The sequence below is a fragment of the Chenopodium album genome, chromosome 19 (genome assembly GCF_948465745.1).
Source record: "Chenopodium album chromosome 19, dcCheAlbu1.1, whole genome shotgun sequence".
NCBI lineage: Eukaryota > Viridiplantae > Streptophyta > Magnoliopsida > Caryophyllales > Amaranthaceae > Chenopodium > Chenopodium album.
In genome coordinates, this window is record NC_137852.1 from 35,100,340 (window position 1) to 35,114,742 (window position 14,403).

Sequence of the window (14,403 nt, forward strand, 5' to 3'; positions counted from 1 at the left end):
AGACTCTCGTACTTTCGGACTAAAGCTTTCAATTAAGAGCCCATCTGTTAGGGCGAAGCACACTTCAAAGGTATATTCCCATTTCGCCCTTTATGTTTAATTGTTATGCTTTTGTAATTTTATTATTTGCGAGTGAATCCTTGTCTCGGGTTTGTTTCCGCGGTGAGTCGGACTCACCAAACCCCAACACTTGATGTATGTGTTGACTTGACGGGGTCTTCACCTTTGACTCAATCGGGGTTGTCTGACTTTGTTCCTGGTCGTGTTGTGTCAGCGGCGACTCAGTGGAAGCGGGACAAGTATGGGGCGTGTTGCAGGGCTATTGGCTATGTTTTTTCTTCCTTTCTCTTTTTCTTCTTTGAGTGAATTAGAGAAAGATGCTATTGCGTTGCTGAAGTGGGTTCAGGTGTTCGCTAAGACTCAGGATATTGGTGCTCGTGCAGCTGCTCACATCTTCAGCTAAATCAGTTCTTTATAGCTAGAGAGGTGGGCGTGTTGCAGGGCTATAATAACAAATTCATGGTGTTGTTCTCATGCTTTTCTTCTTATTCCCTCTGTTTTTAAATACTTGCTTCAATTTTTTTATTTTCGTCCGTTTTTAAATACTTGCTCCATTTCCTTATTTGGAAAGCTTACAATATTTAATTCATTTCTCTCAATTAGTGGACCCAATGTAAAGTTCTCACCTAACTCTCCCATTTGCTTGACAAGTGGTTTTTGATTATTTATCTAATCTATTTGATTTATTTTTTAAAAAATTAATTAGATAGGGTTTTCTTTTAGGTTGGTGATCCCACCTATCTATAAATACCCAACTAGTTTTGGGGGATTTTTAACAGAGTTGGACTCTAATGGAGCTCCACCTGATTGTGAGAAAACCTTGAGCACGAAAACTCTAAGTCGCGTTGTGAATTAGTATAGCCACTAATCACGACCAAGTTTGGGCATGAGGGTGGATATGGTTGGAGGAATTGCCGAATGTGATTTTTGCTCCTTATGTAGCCAGGTGCAAGGTTCGTGTAGCGGCCAAGCACGCGTCGAGGGTATAATCTCTTATATCTTTAATGTGATTATATGTTTATGTTTTATGTGCAATTAGTGGTATTCATTATTCATGGGTTCGGAGAAAGTTTTGGTTGTCGCATAGTGTTTGGAACATCGCAAAACCCTACAAATTTTAGCTTTAACTTAAGGTGGATTCTTGAAATACTCGTTATTATTGCTGAAGCTAGAGTTATTCTAACTAGAAGATTTATCGCTAGAAGTTTGATGTGTGTAATTTACGCTCATTTTCTTTGACCAAACAAATTTGATGTGACTTTTCGAGCGAGGCTAATTTGAGAATTGAGTTAAATTTGGTTGTTAATGAGTTGTATTATTATATTTTTCGAGCATAGTCAATGTAGAGTGCTTAACGAGGCTACTAGCTTAGTACTTTAGGAATAGCTTTGAACTAAAATTGAGGCTACCAAAAACCAATACCTTTTTTAATGTAACTTGGTTGTTTGCACTTTTCCTTGATGTGTAACATCTATACCCACGTAATAGAAGATTGTTTTAAGAGCAAATTTTGAGAAGTGAAAATCAATTTTGTGGCTAATATTCAAATTGTGTATAGAATAATACTCAAAATGTGTGCTTGAGATTTTTTAAAACACAACACATTCACGATTTTTTCTCTTTTATTTTCTTGAATGTTCGTGATAGTGCAATTAGTACTATACTACTAGGTAGTCCTTTAAATGTTAAAATTCATGGTTAAAGTTGATTGTCTAGTAAGAGTTGCCACTTTAGCCCATATTTAACCACTTTTCAATCTAGAACTCAAGGTCCGTTCAAAAAAAAAAAAAAAATCTAGGACTCAAGGAGCCACTTAACCCGGATGAGGTTGAGGTATTAGAAGAGTTTACCGAAATATCATAAATTATATCTAAAATGTGAATATTTTTTTCTTTGAAAATTAAATAAGTATGAGAAAAAAAATTTAAAATCAGGAATTTTTGAGCATTTGCTTTATAATTGGTTGATTGAGATTTGATTTTTCAAAACTATGTCTTCTCTATCTGATATTGTATGAATGAAATAGCTGAACTAAAGAAGATTGTATTGCATATTGGGTTTAAATTTTAAGTGTCAAGTACATGCCTAAGAATTTATTTTTTTTAAAAAAAAAATTTCAAGCTTCAAAATTTTCATGTGAACCAGAAAACCTACATTAATTACCTAAGAACTCATGTCAGCTTAATTAGATATTTAACTTGTAAATTCAATTTATGTGACGTTCTAGCTAGCTACCTACCAACTCCTTAATTTGATTTCATCCTTGTCAATTAGAATCATATGATTTTGCTGTTATTGAGTTTACAGCAATGAGGCTTAATTTTATTATTAATCTATGCATATATATTATACACTATACATTGTTACTTACTACTTTAATTTGTTGTTGATTTAGCAGTAGGATGATTGTAATGTTTCAAAGGATTTGATTATATAAGATTATATTGCAAGGTTAAATCAATGATGTCATAACTTCAATGGGGTGTCATGGTTTTCTCTTGATGTTGTATTGCAACAAAAAAAGTGGAATGATTTCTATAGTTATTTTAGTGCATTTTTTAAACTAGAGGTTGAAAAATGTATGGTTTTATATGATGAGAGTATATGTATTAAGCTAAAGAGTATATGTTAAAGAGTATTACTTGCTTCAAATAAAATTTTCTCTTGTTGTTTGTATTCAGCTAAGAGTATATGTAAGATTCTGTAATTGAACCTTTTTCACCAATTTCATTACTAAATTAATTACAAAAAATTAAGGGCTTGTTTGACATTGTTTTTGGTTTTTAGTTTTCAGTATTTTTTTAAAACAAAAAACCAAAATTAGAAAACAAAAAAAAAGGTGTTTCCACCTTTTAGTTGTCAGTTTTCAATTTATCATGATTTTAATGAGTTTAACTAATTTTTGATTCAATATATGACATATATCATAAAATTTTGAAAAACAGAATACCACAGTGATGCCAAAAAAACCCTAAGCTTCATACTTTTGAAGTGAGCAATATTATTGCAAGAATTAATAAAAAAGACTATATTAAAAATAAAAATAATTAATGCTTTAATTTCCTGGAATAAATAGAGATTTAATAGTGTTTATAATAAATTTCTATTAAATAAATGAATTTCGACAACACTTTAAAGAAGTGTCGTAATTTTTTTAGCAGTGTATACAATTTATATAGCTTCGTAAGCGTTGTTTAATTTATATGGGAAAAAGCGTTATTAATTACTAAATGTGAGGTAGTATAATGTTTTGTTCAATTTTATAGTCCATTCTAAATACTACATGAAAGAAAAATTCCTCGGTCACGCATTAATCAAAACAAGAGAAAAGGAAACTCATATTGGGTTAGAAAACACATAAAAAATGCTAAGAATGACTAAGTCACGATGATGCAATGAAGTTCGTAACCTAAAGTCAAGTTCTACATATTTGACTATGGTCAAGCTTGTTTGGGTGACAAAGAGAACATGATTGAGAGTTGGACGTTTTAGCAAGGTGGCCTCCCTTGAGGGCGTATTCTAATGGACGACTCTGTGAGTTCGTGGTGAAATCAAACTTGACTTAATGGCTTAGTAGATTTACAATCTAAGACGAACCTTTATTTCCATAAGTATTATCGGGTAGGAAACACATAACTAAGGCTAAAACGTATGTCGATCCGAACACATACAATTTTTCGAAAAAAGAACCGAAGAAAGCTTATTGTGCAAACAAGAAAACCATCGTCGCTTTTAAAGATGTACCGTGCTTCGATACTTTGCATCGCGCCACGGCACAAAGTCCCGTTGCGCGGTACAAGAGTAAAAGCAGTGGTGTTTTCAAGATTTTGTTCGAATATAATAAGTTTTACAAATTTTATTTATAGGGAAGTACCTATTTCAACTATTTTAAATACAGGTGCAACAATATAATGTCAATTAAATCGCAAATAACACAATTTAAGAGTCTTTCAAATCTCATCCACTATTCTGAATCAAATACCAATCACTTAAATCGATAAAAAAATCGAGAATCCTCCCCAGCAGAGTCGCAAAATTTTAGGCTTCAAATGAAGTGCACCTCCTTAAGCATGTGTGAATATGCTTGGAAATCATAAGAAGTGAGATTTATCAGTATACGACTAGGAACAAAAAATAGGGAGCCGCCAACAAGTTTTTAAGGAATTTGTAAATCATTGATTTATAATCTATGAGATTACTAACTTCATCCCACAGATGAAGAATCAGGGATGATGGTACGTAGTCGTATTTCATGCGATTCATAAGGCATGCAAAAAAATTTCAATTTTCTCCATACTAGATTAGGAAAAATTACTGCATACTTATTTTAAGGAATAATTGTGAGGAACTACTCGCTTAATAGGTCAATTTGTGAATAACTACTCACTAAAATGTTATATCAATAAAACAACCCCAAATTTAAAAAGATGGGTAGCACTACCCTTTTCATTTTCAGACAAATTATTCCGGCAAGTGGGGCCCATTTGTTATTTTCCCTTCCAAAAAACATCCAACACTCGTAGATATTAACAATCCTCTTCTTCTTTGCAAAAACTCAATCCAAAAAACCAAATCTTTGTGAAAATCAACAATTGAAGAAGGAAAAATGATTTGATTTACACAAAGATGTAGTTGATTTTTTTGCAAAAAAGAGGAGGGTTAGCTAGTATATACGAGGGTGTTAGAGGGAAAATAACATATGCGCACCTCCTTTATGTGGCTCCCTATTTTTTGTCCCTAATCATATATGTCAAATCTCACTGCCTACCAAACATATTTACCACATGCTTAAGTAGGCTCATTACAATTGACGCCTACAGTTAGGGCGTAGTAAGTACGCTTAGAGAGAATTAATTTTTTCCATAACTTGAGAACGGGTCCCATATTTATAGGATAGAATTAATTTGAATTAGGAATTTTAGCATTAGACATTTAGACGTGTTTCTATTAGATTGATTGATTTTTTTTATCCTGTTTTCATTTTTAATTCTTTTAATCACCTTTTTTTAAAAAATCAAATAGGCTCATAGTAATTATAAAAAAGTACTAATACTCCTTGTAAAATATGGTACTCATTTTGTCACTAAACATTGCTCCAAGGTGATCATTTAACAAAAATACAAGCTAAGTATAGACACCTAAAAATGTCTCCCCAAATTCAAATTAAACCCGATGATGAACAACCTTTCACGGTCATTATTGGTTGGGTTGAGAATTTAATCTTTGGAGTGCTTAAATCCATGTTCAATCTCAATACATTTCATAAATAACCCAATTCCAATCCCATTTCCCCAAATCATAACTTATTTTTCTCTTTTCGTGGCTTTTAACCCAAAATAATTGATTTCGTGTCCATTAAAATCATTCATTTCGTGTCCTTTTTATAAAACGTTTAGATAATTTTATATTGGTCCATAGTCTGGGTCCAATGATCAAATATTAGGATGGGGTTTGAAAAGATCTTTCCAATGATATATTATAAGCCCAAATCCGAGTTATAACGAATAAGTAATGGCCAAAATAATAAACTGAGCCCAAACCAAACCTAAGCCCACCTTACCTACGACCCAATGATCATGTGGAGGGTCCAAAGGATCTAATTCCAGTCCTAAACCAATAAAGATTAATTGTAAGCTTCTATAAGTTTCTAAAAGATCTTAATTATCTTTTTTCAAAAGATAAGATTAAAGAGTTTGAAATTGAATTAAACTCCTCTTTTTGAAAGTCCTAACGTTATTCAAATTGAAAGACGTTCAAAGATAGTCAAATATTATTTTCATGCTTCATATTTTTTTTATCCAAATCTTAAATTTTTGTATATTTCTTGAAATTATCTTTCCAATGATATATATAATAATATAAATTTCGAGCTATAACGAAAAAGATATGAAAAAAATATCAAACTCTATCCAAAGCTGACACCATCTCACTATTTTGATCATATATTTTATTCTAAAAATTATTTTAATCTGATTTCAATTGGGTTAGAAACTAAACTTAAACATCTTTCCAACGATAGCTTATTTATCTTATTCCGATATCTGGATAAAAAGATATGATAAAAACAAATACCGCAAAAACTATTATCTATCTAGTTTTATTCCGATTTAATTCGGATCTTATCCTAATTCTTCGACCCTTCTTTTTTCTCTATAAATAGAGGTCATATCTCCCTTTTTCAATTATCAACAAGTTTGATCATCAAATCATTCTTTCTTCTTCTCTTCTACACCATAAATCATTCTCTTCTTTCTCTCTCTCTTGCTCTAGCCTAAACCCTAGCCTCCTTATTCTTCCATAATACTTCCCCTAAGCACTCCAAGGAATCTATACTTGACCCGAAGTTCTATACTTAAACCAAGGCGTGAAAGGTAGAATTAACCGAGGGTTTGGAACAAATCAACTCTACTTTTTATTTAATTTAATTTCCATTTGATTTATTATTTATTGAAGTTACTAACAATTTATTCATGATGGGGCAATTCAAGTAAATGCGGATAGTGAGTAATTAATCACTTAATTACTCCTACTGTTATTCTTATTGCTAGTATCATGATTAGGATTATTATTTGATTTGCCGAACGATATTATTGTTAAATTGCTTTCAATATTGATGTTATTCTATTTTTATTTATTGATCACCATGTTGCATGTTTAAAGGGAATATGTAATTGAATATCACGCATAATAAGATAATTTGGACAACTGGTTTAGGTTCCTATTTAATCTTGTTGTTTAATCAAGTGATCACAATATTTTAGAATTATATGTTACATTAATATTCAACAAATTTAGCATATAATAATAGTTTGGAGCAAATTGAATCTTTGCTTGCATGCCTTTAAGATTGCAAGAATCACTTTTCATAATAAGAATCGAGTACAGGTCAATACGAGCGAATGTGACTCCATGACTCACTTTGTACCATCATCCCCGATCCTCCTTTAGTGGTTCTGAACCATATGGAGTTAGTAATCTCAAGGATTATGAATGGGGTGTAACCGTCACGGGTCGATCGTTGTTGCCTTCGTTGACCCTTATTCGTGGTTGCCTTAAATGATCCGTGAACGGTTTACAAGTTCCTTAAATACTTTTTGGCAGCTCCCTACTTTCTTTATCCCTAATCGTATATGCCAATTCCCACTTCCTATGAGTGCTAAGCATATTCACACATGCTTTAACGTAGGCGCACTTCAAACGATGCGTACACTAAGTTGTCAAAATATGAATGACATTTATTGATGAAAAAGTACTAATTTATAGTATCCGATTATAATAATCATGGTATTAAGTGAGATTTACGTGTCTCTACTTGTGAATAAGCATGAAATTCTTGGAACATATATTTGAAACATGGATATAAGGATAATCAATGGAAACCTACATTACTCTTTATGTAAAAATTTAATTTATTCAACCCTCTTATTATAAAACAGAAACAAAGGAACACTTAAGCAAGTTCTTAACTCTAATTAATCCTAGCCACTTTTCCTAACAAAGGAGAGTGCCAAATCTAAGTATTTAAACTTAAGGCTTGCATATTCCTTCACCTTTATAGGCTTAAATTGAGGACCCTCACAATTTGGATAGTCCAAAAAAGGAGAGACTTCAAAGTAGTCTGCTGGAAGGCCATAAAAGTATGCAAAGGATAACCTTTGTTTTTGTTTATTGTTGACAACTGCCCTATGAATTGCACTTGGAAATCTTGCATTTGAAATTATGTGTAAAAGATCTGCCACATTCACCACCAAGGCACCTGGATGTGGGTTGACCGAGACCCACCCGAATTCATCTTTGTATACTTGGAGTCCACTTGCATTGCCACTTTGGTGGAGGATTGTAAAGAGGAGAGTATCTGTGTGGGGCCCTATGCCCATTGTTTGGGTTGCATCAGGGCATGGCGGGTACGAGTTGAGGTGAATTGCATAATTATGGTCTTTATGTGTAGCTTCTTCAGGTGTGGGTATGCTAAGTGATTTGAAAATTAAACTCTTGAGTTTGTCACCAAGGTCCTTCATCCTTGTCTGGTACTTAAATATCACTTCACTGTATAAAGAAAAACAACAAATTGACATGGTTTCATAAGCAAGAATGATATAATTAGTTTGTAAAGCAACATGACTATCCAACATACCTGAATTCGTTTATGATAATCAAATACATCATAAATTAATACATTTAGGGTAAAAAAATCGTGTGCAATGTGAATGTAGAAAATAGTATGAGTATATGGGAAAACTAGTGTAAATAGCATACAGGGAGACCCGTATGTACAATTTTTAGGTGGAGTTACTCCCCTAGCCCTCTAGAGAGGACCTCTCTCATGATATGTCATTTTTAAGGTTGTTTAATAATCACTCTAAATTGGACTGAATTAAAGAGAACCGGTCATTTAGTCTGGTACGGTCCAAAAATCCTTAAAACTAGTATTGGATTTAATCCTTTTCTAATTAAAATTATAAATCAAAATTTCTATAGTGTTTAATCTTTACCTTAAATTTTCTACAAATATATTACATTATGAGATTATTATTACACTTCCGGTAAATAGGTATCAAATAATGTATATTTATTTTCCTTTTTTTTTTGAAATGCTATACAGATAATTTATTATATTGGTAAATAGTTTTTAAATTGGTGTTGGTCAAACTGATTTTATAAAAGTCCATTCATGGTTCGGCCTAATCGTCTGGCTTTGATTTTTTGAATTTTCAATATTGGCTAGGTTCAATATGATATTGGAATCATACAGAACTCTAGTTATTTCCACATTAATATGGAAAATGTAATAATGTTCGACAAAATTATGCAACACTTTGCTAACGACTTGGATATATATCATAAAATTAATAATAAATGAGTGCATACATTTGCTATGCATTAGAGCTAAACAATGCATGCAGGATGACCTTAACGATTGTGGGGTCAACCAACTCCATTAAAATTTTTATATTTTTTTTAATTTCCCTTGTTAAAATTGAATTCTTAGCTTTTTCTTAATTAGATAAAATAATGTGTTATATATGAATCCACATAAACATATACAACTTTATATTTACCCTAATAAACATTATTTCTAGATCTGCCAATAAATGTGGGGCCTTTTTAATTTTTATTTTTGTAAAACTAAAAACAAAATATGAAGTATAAACAAGAAAAATTGATTCATAGTTTTCTATAGTTAATTTTATAAATCATGATGATTTTAATTAGTTTCACAAATTTAAATTTAATCTTGTTAATGAAATGTATCATATGACTTTCAAACAAATAAATGAGCTTACCAAAAACCTTCGAAATCATTAGGCCAAAGTTTCTTGGCGTGATGATGATAAGAGTTACCCATGATAGTGAAACCTTCATTCCACATTTGCTTGCTGAAGAATAAAGCAAGTCTAGGATAACCATATCCAGTATCTTCACCAGTGGCTCGTAAAACCTTCATCTTTTGCTCAAATGGAAGATCGAATAATTTTTTGGCCTGAAACTCGACTTGATCTAATAATTCCTTGGAAACCCCGTGATTTGTGACTTGAAACATCCCCCATGTCTCACATGCATTAAAAATGAGACCTAAAGCTTTAGGATCTTCAAGATCGATTATTGGAATGGAGATTGAAGCCCCCGATGTCTCAATATCAGGGTTGATTTTTGAATCGTCAGAACAACGTGCCCATATATGAGATTCGGGAACACTTTTGATTGAGCTAAAATCTATGGGAACAATAATTCTTTGCTCCATAGGATGATCCTTGTCAGCATTTGAAAAAAGAGACATTTTGTTATGGAAAAAGAAAACAAAACCTTGATAATATTGAAAATTTGAGGTTTTAAAAATTTTTTTCGTTTCTTTTTTGTGAGGAAGATTTAAGGTTTATTCAAAATATGAGAAAAATATCAATAGAAGCTTTGATAGACATATAATGTGTCTGTCTTTTGACTTTTGTAAACTTGTGAAAACGTGTATTTATAGGGATTACAAATATTATATAAATAAGTTGAGATTAATGACATGTGTCATATATCAAGTAAATAATGGAAATTATCATGATATCACTCCAATATCAGATACCAATTGAAATGTTTCTATCTTTATAGTTGAATATTAAATGTTAAAAGCTTTAAGTGTTATAACATATCAATAAAAAAGGTAAGAAATCAACATGTTTGATTTTGTACATAAAATAAGGCAATTAAATAATATCTTGCATATAATTGATATCAATTGAAGGACTAATGTATCTAAAATGATCTTGTGGTACTCCCTTCGTATTTTATTACTTGCACTACTTTACTTTGCGGTTGTGTAGGGAATATTTCAAACATCAACTTTGAGCCCCACTGTGATCATGCATTTAAGCATGGTGGCATTTAAAGGGAAAGAAGCTAGAGCAAAATAGTTGCCAACAAGTTTTAGGAACTTGTAAACCGTCCAAAATAGTTGCCAACAAGCTAAACCAAAATAGTTGCCAAATATTTGCCAAAATATTCTAAGCATGCTTTCTAAAGGTATATATCAATTGAATTACTCACTTTGATGCCTCGTACCTCAATCTATTAAAAGAATACACACGTTAGTAAACTTCAATAAAATATTAAATCAAACAATAATTTAAATAATAATTAAAATATGGATTTGGGACCAAACCCTCAGAACTATCTACCTTTAACGTCTAGGGAGAAGGCAACTACGAGTTTAGCTAGGAGTATTAGAGTTTGCGTAAGGACGTATGGTGTGTGTTTAAGAAAAGGTTTAGAAAAGCATGAGAGAAAGAGAAGGAATAAGCTTTAGCTTAGAGAGAGAGAATTAGATGATTGTTGGTGAATGAAAATAGAGGAAATCGTCCCCTATCTAAAGGAAAAAACGATCGAAAAGATAAAAAAAACGATCCGAATTCCCTTATCTACGCCTCGAGTAACCCACTAGATGATGATCTTCCATGCCTCGGGAGTTCTATCGTGAACCACTACGCCTTCAGCAATTCACTGGATGACGATCTTCCAAACCTCGGGAATCCTTATTGTGAATCACTAGGCCTCGAGAAACCCACAAGTGAAAGATGACAAGTTTCCTCGCCTCGGGCAACATGTCGTACACTCCTACGACTTGAGCAGTCTTCTATAGAGTTATTTTCTATGACTTGGGAAGTCTAATAATTTCCACGCCTTGGGAGTCCTATCATGAACTTTTACGCCTTGAGTAGCTCTCAAGTGAAATTCCACTAAATACCCACGCTTGGGGGGGGGGGGGGTAAGTTGAATATTAATCCTCCAAGTAAACCACTTATTTGAACCCATTCCCAAAATATGCACCCTATTTTTGCTTTTTTTGTTTTTAAACCCATAAAGTTAAAGTCAATTTGAGTCAAGTCATTAGAATGAAAAAAATGATCAAGAAAGGAAGGGCGTCTAATCAAGGACAACACTTTCATCCAAGTTCTACTTTTTGATTAGCCAATCGGTCGAAAAAGGAAAGCTAAGAAGATAGTGGCAACTCAGGAAGAATTCAATGAACTTAAAGGTCAAGTGGTTAACATAACTGAGGTGTTGAAGACTTTAAGTCTTCAAATCAATGACCCTGTGAAGCAACAACAAATGGAGCTCAAGCAAGAAAGCTTGAGCAAAATATCCAATGACTATAGATTCCAGGGCATTAGTTCACAAGGGGTCTCGGTGGACAAGGAACTTCTTCCGCAGAAGTTCAATGCCAACAACATCCTAAGGTTCAAGGCAGCGGATAATCCTTATTTCCATTAAGAGCTTTCGAGACTATAATGAATGTTAAGGTAATAGACAAGAAGGTCTTCCATTCTTTGTTTTCTTTATCCTTAGAAACTATTTGTCAACAATGGTTATTTTCTCTTGATAAAGAGAAAACCTCTACGTGGTAATCAATTTTAAACGCTTTCATTGATAGATATAAATGCAATATTCAAGTTGAAACTGATAACTTGAAATTCTTAAATAGAAAGAGAATGAAGGTTTTACTTCCTTCTTTAATAAGTGGAGGGAAACTTTCGCAAGAATGATTGAGGTGCCTAGTGAGAAGGAATCTGTAAGGATGTTCATTAAGAACCTCCAAGAAAAATACTCTAAGCACCTTAAATATCAAAACAACTTGCCCACTTTTAAGGCCGTTTATGATATTGGTTGAAAGGAATGGTGTCCTTCGAACAACTGTATTATTCTGATAGCGGGTTCAGAATTATTAGAAAGCTAATAAATTCAGTAAGGTCAAGTGATCAGAATGCCTGGGTGGAGGCCGCTTCCGATCAGTGATATTAATATAATTAATATTACAGCCTAATCTTGACTGAACCCTTCGGGTCACACCCAAGCAAATATATGTGAACCAACTCGACGAATTAATTCGGAAGAAATTAATTCGTCGCCCGAGTGTTAAATATTTAGACGTCGGTAATTCGAGCTTAGAGCGTCGAAACCGATCGTCGGAAGTCGAGTCAAAATAATAAAAGACGAGACGCGCAAAATAATAATAAATCGACCATATTCCCAAAAATACCCCTAGCATCGAAGTGCCCCGAGCATCCGAATGCTAGGGGCAAAATGTCCTAGCAAAGGTGGCTAGCAAGCACCAAGCCGAGCCATGGCTGGCTGGTGCGAGCTAGCGCACCGTGCTAGCAGCCACGGCTAGGCACAGCAGCAGCCGCACCACGGCATCTGGGTGCGGGCTGGGCTCGGGCCGGGCTCGGGCTTGACTCGTGGCTTGGCTCGGGCCATAGGGCCATCGGTTAAGGGGAAGTATGGAAAATGGGGGTAACTGAGTGAGGACATGTGGCACAAGGAGAGTATTGAGTGGGGAGCAAGTATGGTCCCCTATACTCCATGTGGTCCTCACCAACCCATCTCACATGGTAATGCCACTTGTAGATTTATTATTAGTTTGCAATTTTAATTTAATTTAGCTTTAAATTAATTTGAGGAATTTCATGATCTCACATTGATGGAATAGAAATTCCCACTCATACTTTCCTCTATAAATACCAACCTTGGGATTTGGAGTAAAGTGCTTGAGTGGGAGTTAGAAAGAGCATTCCATAATTTTTGGGAAAACTCTTAAACTCACATAACACTCGGGTTTTGGTTGGACCTTGCTAACCCCAAGGTAGTAGACCTTAAAGTTGTATTCGCCTTTTGTGGGTGGATACCGTCGGAGGCACGGCGCTTGACGTGCTCGTAGCTTTCAAGTAAGAGCCCCGGGTTTTGGGCGAAGCTCGCGTTGAGGGTAAGATTCGTTATCTTTTCTTTGTGATTATTTATTTATGCTTTATGATTTTAATTATTGCGAGTGGTTCCTCGGGTGGGGTTGTTTCCACGGTGAGTCGGACTCACCAAACCCCAACAGCGGTATCAGAGCCCCGATCGTTTATTTTTATAATCATGTTTTTTCAAGGTTTATTTTGGCTTATTTTCTGGTTTATATTGCTATTAGATTAGTAGCTCGGTTTTATTTATTTAATCCCGTTTTTAATGTCAAGTTTGGCCCAGACCAAAATTTTCTCCCAGGAATAGTGAATTTTGGGTGGAAAACGTGTTCTGGAAAGGATTTTATCCCAATAGGACTATGATTTTAGCCAAATTCTAACCAAAAATGCCTTTTTCGAGGGGTTTTTCGTTTTTGACGAAAATTTTTAAGTCTTTTCTAACCTTGAAATTAATGGCATAAATTGTTGATTATATGGTTGATTATTTGCATTATTTTCTGCATTTTTATGTCCCCTTAAAGCACACTTACTTGGTAGTATTTGATGCTTAAAGGTTGATTTATTTTAACATAATTGCAAACTAATTGCTTTTTAGTGTGAAAATTTTATTTTTGAGGCTTCCTAAGTGTTAAAGATTCAATCTTTATTTGTGATAAGTGATTGAAACTTTAAAAACCACCAAATTCCATGTTATTTTGAATTGAACTTTGTTGTTTTAATCATTTTGAGTTGATTGGAAACATAAAGTTTCGATTTTTGTGATAGAAATTTGGTTATCTTCATGTTGGAAGATATAATTTTCAAGGTATTCACAAAATTTAGATGTTGGAATTTTTATTTGAACATTAAAGTTCATATCTTTCCAACTTCCCTTTACTTTGTCATTTTCTCAAGTTTAATTTAAATTGATTAAATTGAAAGTGAGAAATTGCCTCAATTTTATTTTGCACCAAGCTAAACCAATTTTATTAAAGATGGTTCTTGGAATTATTTTGGTTATTGCACTTTGAAAATTTTATTAAGTTAGACTTGTTTAAAATTTTATTTTGCTCACTAAATTAGTTCTAAAATTAATTTAGAATTAATTATTTTTGTCTCGCGAAAAAGGGATCAAATC

At 33.3% G+C, this 14,403-nt stretch overlaps 1 pseudogene; it reads right to left on the reverse strand.

Annotated features, from left to right (window-relative positions):
* Positions 1-7,538: 7,538 nt before the first annotated feature.
* On the reverse strand, positions 7,539-9,838 carry LOC145594274 (gibberellin 3-beta-dioxygenase 4 pseudogene; annotated as a pseudogene).
* Between the last annotated feature and the right edge of the window lie 4,565 nt (positions 9,839-14,403).